Raw genomic sequence first — 12038 nt, 5'->3', positions numbered from 1 at the left:
TCTTTATATTTTCCCTATAACTCTTCCCCTCCTTTTCACACCACACAATGCTATCCTTACTGCTATTTCTCTCACTTCTAATCTCACTAACCCTAAGCAGTTCCTACTGCACCGAGCTCCATATCTTCCCCTCTTCCCCCACCTTTCCCTTTCCCAGATCTCTTCCAACATATAACCAAGCTCCACTGACTATTGCCCCCTCTCTTTTCTGTCTCTCCCACTTTCAATGTTTTACATTTAAACTCGTGGCCTACCCCGCTCTTACTCCTAAGCCCAAACTCAAGTACCCCATTCCCCTTACTGACCACCCTCACCTTTTCCATCTTGTCTTTGCTCTTCTGGTTTCTGGTAACATCCATCCCAATCCTGGTCCCCGCCCTCTCTCCACTCCACCTTCATCTGCTGCCCCCCAAAACATCCTCAGATATCTCCAGCCACAAACATCTCTCTATCTCTGCAATGAACATCCAAAGCCTAAACAACAAAACATCTGAACTTCACGCATGGTTGGCCTAATACAAACCTAACATCCTGGTCCTATCGGAAACCTGGCTAAAATCTCATATCAGTTCCTCTGAATTTCTCCCACCTCAATACAATATCTGTAGGTCTGATAGGACACCCAAAAAAGGCAGCGGAGGTGGCTATCTTGTAGTCTGTTTCACTGACGCTAACACCTATAAACATTACCCTGCCTAGTTTCTCCCCTGATAAACTACTGCTCCTAGACTACCACATCAATAACAATAGGAAGTTTGCTATTGCCTCTGTCTATATTCCCCCAGGTAAAAACATCCCTATCCTTGAATATATACTCTCCTGGATAAACACCTTCATCCCCTATGAAACCATCATTCTTGGAGATGTTAAGATAGATTGGAACGCCTTTATTGGTGACCCACCCCAGCATTTCATAAACCTGTATGGATTCTCACAACTGATCACTACCCCTACCAACTACAGTAAAAACGTTACTGGTTCCACAATTGACTGGATCTTGACCAACTCTCCAAACAACTATTGTAATCCTTATACCTTTCCTTACTCTATTAGTGACCATTCTCCCATCTTTATCTTCAGGCACTCTCCTCATCTCTTTAAGCCCCATCTCTACAGAAACTGACTAACTTTTCCCCTGAAACCTTTAACTATAGACTCTTTGCCATTAACTAGTCTTTCCTAAAAATTCTCCCACTCAGTGATGCTGTTATTAAATTCAACCACATTTCCCTTCATGCCCTAAACTCTCTTGCCCCAACTCGCAAAATCAGAATCAAATCTAATTTTGCACCCTGGCTCTCCAAAGCTACTCATGCTTTGATGGATGAAAGAGATGCTTTATGGAAAAAAATGGCAAGCCACTAAAACTCCCACCTTTCTCTAAGGTTATAAGTAACTAAGAAATTGTGTAAAAAAAGTATTATTTTGGATAAAAGCCAATATTTCACTAAATTTCAAGGCTCTCACCCAAATGACCCCAAAATATGCTGGAGTACTATCAACTCCCTGCTCCACACTGGTTCTTCTACCATCCCTAACCCTTTTCCCTATACTCTCCCTCTGAAACTGCAGACTTACTCAACAAACACTTCACAGACAGTATCTCTAAACTCCTACCCTCTGGTAACTCTGCTCATCCCAACTCTTCTGTGTCACCCTCACCTCCCCCTAAACCTTTATGCTCCTCTGTCTCTCAGCCTTTTACCTTGCAACCTGTTTCTACTAAATATAGCAAATCCCTGCTTCTTAAACTAAAGCCATGCTCTCCATCCACTGATAAACTCCCCCCTCAATTTCTAAAAATTGCTGCTGACTGTATTGCATATCCTGTATTTATCTTAATCAACTGCTCCATTCAGGAATCTACCGTTCCGGAAATATGGAAATCCTTCTATGCCTCTCCTCTGCACAAAGCTGGTGACTTTGTTGGACCTTCTAGCTATAGACCAATCACTATTCTCTCACCACTTTCTAAGATCCTTGAAAAATGTATACATACTCAACTACTGTCATATCTCATTCACAATAATCTCCTTGCCCCCTCGTAACATAGTTTCCCCCTAAACACAGTACCTTGACTGCCTTACTGTCCTTTACTCACAAGGTTGCAGAAGCTAGGGACAACAACCTCCTAGTCTCCTGTCTATTCCTTGATCTCTCTAAAGCCTTCGACGCTGTCTCATCCCATCCTTCTTAACAAACTCTCAGACCTAAATCTTTCTCCTTCTACTCTTGGCTTGTTCCAATCCTACCTTACTGGCAGAAAACAAGCTGTTTGATGGCAGCAGGCTTTCTCATCCTTCTTTGCTGTTCAAACAGGAGTACTCCAAGGCTCCATACTTGGACCGCTTCTTTTCAACATTTTTACCAACAACCTACATTCATCCTGCGGTCTCTCATCTGTAATACAATATGCAGGCGACTCTACTCTCTTATCTATCTCCAATACTATCTCTGAACTGCACACAATAACACAGAATTCTTTTATCTCTGTTGAAAAATGGCTTAGAAATAATCAACTAATCCTTAACCTGAAAAAAACTCATCTGGTTCTCTTCCTACCTCAGACTCTGTCTCACCTTAAATCCAACTTCTCTCTTTCCTCCTTAGATGGCACCACTATCTCCCCTGCCTCACAAACTAAACTCCTTGCGGTTAGTAATTGATGACTGACTAAAATTTGACTTGCACATGCAAGAGGCCATCAAAAAAACACCAAAAACTTGGACTACTTTATAGGAACAAAATAATTCCTCACTACTGCTACTAAACGCACTCTTGCGCAGGCATTTCTTTTACCTAGTCCTCTATACGCTTCCCCCATCCTTACCAATATCCAAACTACCTCAATGCAGAAACTGGAACATACAACAAAATTGCCAGATTTATTCTAAACCAACCACTCTCGTCGCATCACTGCCCGTCACTAAACAAACGTCAGTGGCTGGCATTTCCGCACCTTCGCTTACAATCGCAACTCCACACTACCTTTTCCATACTCAACAACCCCTCTGCCTGCCCTGCTCTCACCTCCCATGTTACTCTCTACCCCCCCCCCCCGGCCTCTCTAGAGTGCTGATCAGCATCTTCTCTCAGTTTATAAACCCAAAAGGAATATTGGCAAACTACTTTACAAACACTCTGTCTCACTAAATTGGAACAAACTCTCTCTCCATATTAGATCCAACCTTTCCTTTCCCTGTTTTAAAAAGGAGCTTAAATCTCACCTTGTAAACTTGAAGTTATGCCGTTGCCTTGACCACATGTAGTCTTAGTCTGACCTGCTGTATAACCTGTTCCATCTTCTAACTTTCTTTCTCTGTTAGTAACTTCTGCTTAAACTAACCTCCTGAACCCTCAGCTCTACTACTATAGCTCCTCCTTACTCCCCCCCATTCTCCACACTGTTTATCTCCCCTCACTTCCTATCAATGTCTGTACATTTTCCTTCTTTTGAACAACGATTATCCTTTTGTTTTTACTCTTATATCTAGTAAATTTAAACCACTGCTGTCAGTGCAACCCTTAATTTTCATAATTTTTTTTTGTTTTTCTCTTTATAATTTCATATTTGCATTGCTATTTTTAATAGTTTTTATCCTGTATGTTTATCTTTGCTTATGTTTGCTGTGGCTCTTTCCCTTTGGGTCTCCACTGAAAATAGGTTGCTTACTATCAATGCAATGCAAATAGTTAATAATCTTTTCTTTTTACAATTATTTTGTATTGTGATTGTTATTTAATATTTGTAATTGTCACATTATCTTTACTTATGTTTGCTGGGGCTTTTCCCTCGGGTCTCCACTGAAAATGGGTTTGTTTGCAAACTCAGTTGGACTAACCCAGTTAACAAATGTAAAATAAATAAATAAATATGCAAGTCTGGATTTCGGGCCACTCAGTGTCCACATTATGGGACTCTGTATTATGAGTCCTGACCATTCAAATAGTTACCTTTTTGACACTTTATTTTTTCTGTGTCTCATTTCTGACTCATTGGTTGGGTTGTTTGATTGCCTTCTGCCTTAATTATTCTTAAAGGTTCCATTTTGGTTTGGCAATGCACCACGTTATGGTTACCATATCTTATTTCATTGACAGCAAAGATTGTTCTTACCTTAAAATTTGGAAGCATGGAATTACTCTTTCTTCTATGTTTGTTGGTGATGTGCTATTAGTAAAAAACAAACAAAAAAATCCATCAGTCATCCAAAATAACAACTGTGTAATAATAATCAAGTGAAAGTTTAGCTTTATATCAATCAGCACTATAACATCTGAAGCTGTTCTGTGGCTCTGTGATATTTTAAAAACTGTGGCATATTAATCATGGACATATTAATGCAGATCACAGTAGCCACTGCAGTAAATTTCAGTAACTGTTCCAGTATCACTTACAACTATTCATACATTTGGTTGTAACCTATATTCTAGGTTCAGATCCCTACAGGGAGCATTGCTTATCCAGAGAGATAAAGTAAAGAAATGAACAAAATTAAGATTAAGTTTCATTTGGCACCTATTGTTGACAGCATGCATCCTTATATTTGTTTGAGCTATTCATACATTTGCTGCAGAGAAATAAACTACTGCTGCCATTTAAAATTTTACACTCCTTCCCCTCCATGGTGCTTGATAACATAAGGCCATTCCTTGGCTGATGTGATAGCACACGGACCATTACAGATGCAACATGGAATCACTGAATGGAACAAAGGTGTAATAGCATATCATTACTACAATATGAAATGGGAGAAATGGCAGGTTAAGATTGATGTAATTCTGCCTATGTATGTTACACTAGCTGCAGTGTGGCCAAGGCACCAGCACACTGCTGTGACAGTGGCTTGGCTGACCTCCTCAACAGTTTTAGCATGGCAACTTTTTTTCCTGATAATTTCCTTCCTTCTTTCATACTCCTCTGCTCAGCTCTGTTGTATATATATGCAGTGAACCCAGAAGAGGCTGTACAAAGACAGGAACTTCAAGCCATTACAGGACTAATGTCCTAGCTAATGAGCCATACGGTCAAAGGAAATGCATGTATATATATATATATATATATATATATATATATATATATATATATATATATATATATATATATGTAAATATATATATATATATATATAAATGTACATTTATAGTGACAGGCTGGCTAGGCTTCACAATATCTTCTGGACTACATGCCTAATGTATACCTCTGAACTTATAGAACTGTTACCAGACAATATAGCGACTTCAAAACACTTGCTGGAAATTGCACTGAAAAAGCATTCCTGCATGGTTTGAAATAAAAAACGTGTGCTTTTAAGTTTGATGATTGGAATGTGTCTAATAAGTAATGATGATAATGGTGTACTGTTTTTATCCATGGGGTTTAAGTTGAGAGCAGTGCTAGGTTTCTATTGAAAATGAACCCTTGCTTCTTGCTAGAAGCTTTATATGAAAATATTTCACTTCCATTCAGAAGTTCTTAAATCAGTAGAAGCTTTAACAAATTTAAGAAAAAAATTGCCTTTAGTTAGTTTTCTTCAAAGGTTTATTTGGAATAGTGTTTTCATCTTCTAGACTTCATCACATCCAAAAAGTTTATGAAAAAGGTAGCTTAAGGCTTGCTCTTTTATGGTTATAACAAGGAGGAGCAGTTGGTACAAACCGAGTAGTGCTTAGCCTTATTTGTGATGGTCATGTTTAGTATTTTCATATTGGATGGGACTTTTACTCCTTAACTTGCATAATTTTTTTTCTATAGGTGAGGTCTTTTAACTGGTCCTTTATCTGCAGGATGGTGTTAAGTTCACTCATTCCCAACTGAAACTCCTTTGTTAAGAATTGACATTGCCAAAACTTCACAGTGCATGGCAATTACAGATTCAGACAGGCTTAGTATAAAGTTTTCTAATTAGCAGAGGAAAAAATCTAAAACGAAACTTATCATGTTCCTACGACTTGATATTTGGTATTCGTAATAGGTCACAATATTTACACGTGGGGGGGGGGACAGTCAGCTTGTAATGTATTATATAGTTGCAAACTCTGGTATGTTTTTATCCCTCTGACGTATATTACACCAGTTCAAGTAGGAATCAGTTGACTGCCGCACAGTTTTTTAAGCTTAGTGGTTCTTGGTGACACATTATTTTTTTCTTTACGATATCAATGTTTTAAGTGCTTATTTTGAGTCATGCTAAAAAAAGAAAAACAAATGACATTTTAGTGTATTGACCATTGTGAAGCCTGCTTTTAAGTGTCTGATAACCCTGTTAGAGTCCAGTCCCTAATGTTCTTGGTCAGAGGATGGATGGAGCTTGCTTTTATGAGGCTATACCTGCTACACAGGCTTTTGTGTAAGTGTAATTACCCATTTTGTAGTGGAATAAGAATATTTTCCTTCAAAGACTTTTGTGGGGCCCACTTTTATGGGGCCCAGGGGTGCTTATAGGTGTCAGATCTTTCTTTGACATGTATTCCTAGAGAAGGAAATGAACAAAAACTATGGCTAAAACAATATAAATGTGTAACACATTCACTCTGTATTCAAATTCTTGTTAAACCTAATGATATTTCAGATATTACTTCTCTCATTAAAACTTAAAGCTGAAGCATTGTGAATTTTCATTGATGAAAAACATAGTATTTGAAAGGGCAGGCAAACAATGACTAGGATGAAGCAGGAGCAAAATCTAGGTTGATAATTTATTACCAGATTTCATAGTGAGCAGATGGAAAAGAGGAATGAAAGTGTGAGTGCTAAGTTACCATGAAGGTCTGGATACACACTCCTAGCCCCAATTCCAGGTAGTTGTCCAGGCTAAAGCAAGTCTTTTGGTGGGGATGGAACTCTTGTGCCCAAATGCTGTGGTGTTCTTCTCTTTATCAGCTGTTCCTTTTCTGATGATCTCTAGCCAAAGAGGACTAGAAGCCTCTTGTGCACTCAAAGTAAAGACCTAGTGGTGGGGCATGGTTTGAACTGGAATGGAATGGTCCTTGTTGATTGAGAGACATCAGAAACAGGAGGGGCTGCTTGTAAAAAAAGATTGGGGCTGTTCTGGAAATTGTTACTAATCTCTGTGACATCATTTTACAGAGATTTCAATTAGTGGTACAGCCTATAAATAAGTTTTTTTTAATTCCAGGACACTTTTAATAGAGCAGCTGATGTTGAGCCCTGGTTTGTTATATGTGTGATGCCCATGCACTGGCCCAGCAATCAAGGAGCCTCGGTCCTCACCACTAACACCAGTGAGGGGCGTCCATATAGGGAAAAGGATAATAAATACACACACAGTATAGTACAATTTCCCTTAAGAGCCCACAGAGATCAAAGTCAGTCTGGGGCTGGTTTCTCCCTTTCTTTCCAGGTCCCCAATAAGACTCCCCACTGGCACAGCTGTAGGGTCCAGATCTCAGCCTAGTGGGCAAGCTAAAACCTCCAGCACCCTCTCTGTCCAACCAGTGCTTCTTGTCTCTGCCCAAGTAGCTGACACACACACACTTTGAGATAATATACAACTACACAGACACTCCTGGGGAAGGCTGGGACAGGTTCTCCAGCTGTGCCTCTTTTACTCAAAGGCCCCTATTAAAGGGTGTCCAATTATATTATGCAATATTATTATCCCAATGGTAAGTGCAACCAAACAGTCAAGACTTATTTGGAGTGACTTTGTACGTATCACTCTATACATGCAATGTACTCTTAGAGCTTAAATTATCTCTACACAAAACAGCCACAATTGAAAGGTTTAAAAATATTTAATAATAAATAATAAAAACACAAGACAATACGTCTTACTACACAGTACTAGTCAAGAGTTCAGAGATCACAGAGAAATACTTAAAATAATACAGTAGCAAAGGTTCTGACATCACAGAAAAACAAACTAGTCTAATCTTCCTATTTCCTATATCTAAGAGAAAACACAGTTCTAAAATCCTACTTACATCTAGGCACAGGTAGAGATCTGGTGAATTGGATGTTCTCAAGACAAATGCTCTAAAGCTCTGATTCCTTCTGTTCTTAAATTGATAACACAGTACCACTGATTCATTTCAGATTACATCATTTCTTTCTGGTTCCCAGGCTAACAGGCTTTCAGAGGTTAATAGCATTTTGATCTTGCAGCTCAGGAAGCAGAGCAATAAAATAAATTATACATGCAAATAGTAGCCTTTAACTCTGGTCTTAAAACAATAGGCAAGATGCCTCCCTCTAGACATATTGGCTTTGAATTTTGACATCAAAGACAGTCATAAAGTACTTGACTTAGCTTTCTTACAGCAGAGTGCACTGTTGTTACATTTTTGCAGTTCAATATCCAATGCAGTCTTTTCACATTTAAGAGAACAACCCTGTAGCTTACTTTAATATTTACAAATTACACAATTATCTACAAATTCTATCTAGCTAGGCTGGCAGCCTTCACCTATCTTCACAGTATGCATTCAAACACATTTTTCATTTGAGCTCCTTTTTCTCAACCGAGTCATTCTTGTTCTCACTGAGTGGGGCTAGGATTACACAACTGAGGATATGGAACTTGAAAGAGCTGTGACAAGTTTTTTCCATACTGTTGTTTGACTAGTGCATTTCTGTTAACCTTGTGTTTGATGTCTGAAAGGTGCTGAGTAATGTGCATTTTGATTTTGTTAACCCAGAAACCATGGTCAGAAAAAGGAGTATTGCTATAACTTTTGCTTCATATCACAAAGAAATCCACAAAATGGTGAAAGACAACTGTGTTATAGTAAACAGCAACAGATTGCTAAAATATTGGAACCAGGGCCACAGTTTATATTTTAAAGAGGAAAAAGTATCAGGATTATTTTGAGTCCAAAGACCCAAACACTAATTCAGGAATTAATGGCACTTATGATTACAAAACTCCTATTTGCAGTTTCTGCAGGTATGTGAGCCAAACTGATCACTTTCTGTGCACAAGCACTGGTCAAACATACTTAACTGCAGCAGGAGCAAAAGTGAGTGTAATACTGACATTGTTGACTAAAGGGCACAATGTACACTGTGTAACTGCCTTTAAATGGGCAAAACAATTAACAAAATGCCACACTGGTCTTATAAATGGCTAAATCATAAAATACACATAATTAATAAGTTGTAAATTTAATGTGTTAAGCAATTTGCAGAAACAAAAAAGAACTGTTGGGGTATATAATCCACTCATCAGAAATTAAAAGTTATCATAACATATAACTTTATTAGGAGCCTTTTTGTTATCTCCATAAAATACACAAGGTATATCATATGAACCTTATTTGTCAGCAGCATTCAGAAATTGGCAGTGAATTTTTCCTCCGTCTCCTTCTGATCATTAGGCTTTCCCTTTGACTACGCTGTTGACCTTTTTCCTCTTCCAGGGACAAGAATCCTGTGGCGATTTATTCCCCTAGAGATGAGAGGTGAGCTCACAAGAAGTGATGCCCATCACCTTTATGGAGAACTAGGTTTTAGCTTTATGGCTATATGCTGGAATGCACATGCCTGTACAAATCAGAGGAGTAGCATGCAGTAGGCTGATGTGAAGAGATGTTATTTTCATTCACAAGTGATATGACCCCCAAATCCTCTGCATGTTGCAACAAACTGTGTTCTATCTCATATTAAGAACACCAAAGATCTCATAGTTTCTGTGAGGGAGCTAGTTTGAAAGACTATTATTGGATAACAGTGGATGTTGTTTTACTTTATACTAATATACAGCACAAATGGGGGTTGAAGGCAGTTTATAACTTTATGGATGAAGGTCCTTGTACATCTTTTTGCCTTCTCTATTATAATTTTGTTTGACCCACAACTCCTTTTGTTTTGAGAACAAAATTTATTTGCAAGTCGAAGGAACAGCCGTAGGGGCTTTGTTTGCCTCCATGTACGGTATTTTATATATGGGTGACTTTGAGAGAAAATTTATAAACCTTACTTGGGATTTTTTTTCTACGAATGTAATAATTTAAGAGGCATATTGATGATTTAATTATTATATGTAGGGAGAATGTGGAGAGATTTTTTTTATTTTTTAGAGGTTGGATGGTAATTTCCCTGGTTCAAGTTAACTTTTGAAGTGTCAAGGAGTTGATTAATTATTTGGATGTTATTTTGTATGCTAACATTGGGAACAGGGTTATTTTAAAAATTTATAGAAAATAAACTGCACTTAATAATTTTTTATACACAACTAGTCAGCACCCCTCCCATTTGACTTGATTCACTACCATGTGGGGAATACTTCTGATGTGATTTTGAGATCAATAGAGATGACTAAGATGAAAGATAGGCTTAAATCCCAGGAATATTCTGATGTGCAGATTTGGGAAGTTGAAAGAAAAGTATTAGAAAGACAATGGAGGTATCACAGTATAGTAGAAATGCTGGGTACTTGCGTATTATCGCAACCACCTTCTAAACATCTGACGGTTTAACATACACTGTTGACAAACCACAATTTACCAGTCGCAGATAATTTAAGTACCGAAATTTGTACTAATTTGTACTAATAAACACAGTGAAACACAACTGTCACATATTTGTTATGTGTAAAACAGGTTTGGAAATAAAAAATGTTGTCACACCCTGGTTCCATGCAAGTCACGGTTGTATGTACTGGTTTGACCAACTGCAATAAACAGCTGTCAGAAAACGGAATTACAGAAATTTGGAGTAATAAACACAATGAATGAGAAGTTTACTACATTTATTATGTGTAAAACAGATCGGTAAAGAAAAAATGTTAATAAAATATGTGCATCAGTGCACTTTACCCATCGCTGACATGGTTTCACGAATAGGGTGGGGTGCATCCCTACTCTGTAATGGAGTACAGGACATGCATGACCTCTGAGGCATCCTTTAAAGTGTATGGATGCACTCAATATGTTGACATCACTGACAGTACAGTTCAGTGAACTTTTACCTCATGTCATGTAGGGGAAAACCACCATTTCAGAAAAGGTTATAAATGTACATTTCCCATCGGAAAATATTCATGGACAGAACAAAATTTAGGATGGCTGTGGAAGTACATGTCGTGTTGTCCTCCTTAAATGTGATGGTGCTGTACCATTGTTGTTTTCATTACTACCCACATTAAATGTCAAACTGTAAAGGAAAAATAAAGAACACTGGAAAGAATCACATTTCACAACATCACGTTAATAAATTTGTCTGAACCTCAACCACATGTGAATATATCAGGAGTGACATGTTTGGAAGATGGTTGCGATAATAAGTGCCAAATATTGTTAGAGAACTGGCTGTGGATAAAGTGGATAATGATATGATAATGTTTTTGTATCTAAATATACCAAGTTTTCTTCTAGCACTGGTATATTATTGCTAATGATGAATAAGTAGGTTTCCTGTTTTCCTAAATATTTGACTCTTTTCTATTAAGAGGCTTAGCAATTTAAAGGAATTGCTAAGTTTTGATTTTGTAAAACAGTCTAAACAATATAATAAGGTGGGTATGTTTGCATGTGAGCATTATATACTTTGTTCTAAAGTTATAAATTTGCATGGCACAAAAATTAATGGTAGGTCTTATATTTCCAACGGACGTTTTAGTTTGAATTTTTGGGGATAGTGTATGTAACGCCCGTGCCTTGGCCCAGCAATCAAGGAGCCTCAATCCTCGCCACTAACACCAGAGAGGGCATCTCATGTAGGAGAAAGGGATAACAAATACACACAGTAAGTGCAATTTCCCTTAAAAGCACACAGAGATCACAGTCAGTCTGGGGCTGGTTGCTCCCTTGCTCCCCAGGTCCCCAATAAGACTCCCCACTGGTCCAGATCTCAGCCTAGCTGGAAAGCTAACCTCCAGTACCCCCTCTGTCCAACCAGTGCTTCGTGTCCCTGCCCAAGTAGCCGACACACACACACACACGCACACACACACACACACACACACACACACACACACACACACACACACACACACACACACGCACACACACTTTGAGATAAGTATTTATACAACTTCACAGACACTCCTGGGAAAGGCTGACACAGATTCTGTAGC

General features: G+C 38.3%; 1 long non-coding RNA gene across 1 annotated transcript in view; it reads right to left on the bottom strand.

Annotated features, from left to right (window-relative positions):
• Window positions 1-12038, bottom strand: part of LOC122817271 — a 165437-nt gene that overhangs the window by 56419 nt on the left and 96980 nt on the right. The window contains exon 3 of the long non-coding RNA XR_006367189.1: window positions 4118-4171. This is a non-coding gene — a long non-coding RNA (uncharacterized LOC122817271). The remainder of the gene's footprint in view (window positions 1-4117; window positions 4172-12038) is intronic.

Source organism: Protopterus annectens, chromosome 12.part0 (genome assembly GCF_019279795.1).
Source record: "Protopterus annectens isolate FY-2018-M chromosome 12.part0, PAN1.0, whole genome shotgun sequence".
NCBI classification, from domain to species: Eukaryota; Metazoa; Chordata; order Ceratodontiformes; family Protopteridae; genus Protopterus; species Protopterus annectens.
Note: the sequence above shows the minus strand (reverse complement) of the source record. Positions and strands in the feature narration are given on the sequence as shown.